The sequence below is a fragment of the Gouania willdenowi genome, chromosome 14, assembly GCF_900634775.1.
Source record: "Gouania willdenowi chromosome 14, fGouWil2.1, whole genome shotgun sequence".
Classification (NCBI taxonomy): domain Eukaryota; kingdom Metazoa; phylum Chordata; class Actinopteri; order Blenniiformes; family Gobiesocidae; genus Gouania; species Gouania willdenowi.
In genome coordinates this window covers 22,479,164-22,479,487 of record NC_041057.1, presented here as the reverse complement: position 1 = coordinate 22,479,487, position 324 = coordinate 22,479,164, and positions in this window count along the sequence as shown.

The window sequence follows — 324 nt, the reverse complement described above, 5'->3', positions numbered from 1 at the left end:
GTTTGTTGTACTGTTTTTATTTCGCTGGAATGTTTATTTATTATTAAAGTTTCAACGCAGTGCTGTGAGGTTGTCTGCTCTGAGAAAAGTTATAAGATCTCAGACTCTTTGGTCATTTTTGCCGCTATTTACGGTTGTGTAAATAGAGGCAAAAATGACCAAAGAGTTTGAGTTTTGTCAATCTGTATTAGCATTTTAATCTTTTATTAAATATATGTCAGGGCATTTATTTCTTAAGGTCTTTATTATGTGTTTATTAAGTTAACATTAGGCAGATGATGGACAGAGGGACAGTTACCAGTTCAACCATGAGGGGGCAGTATG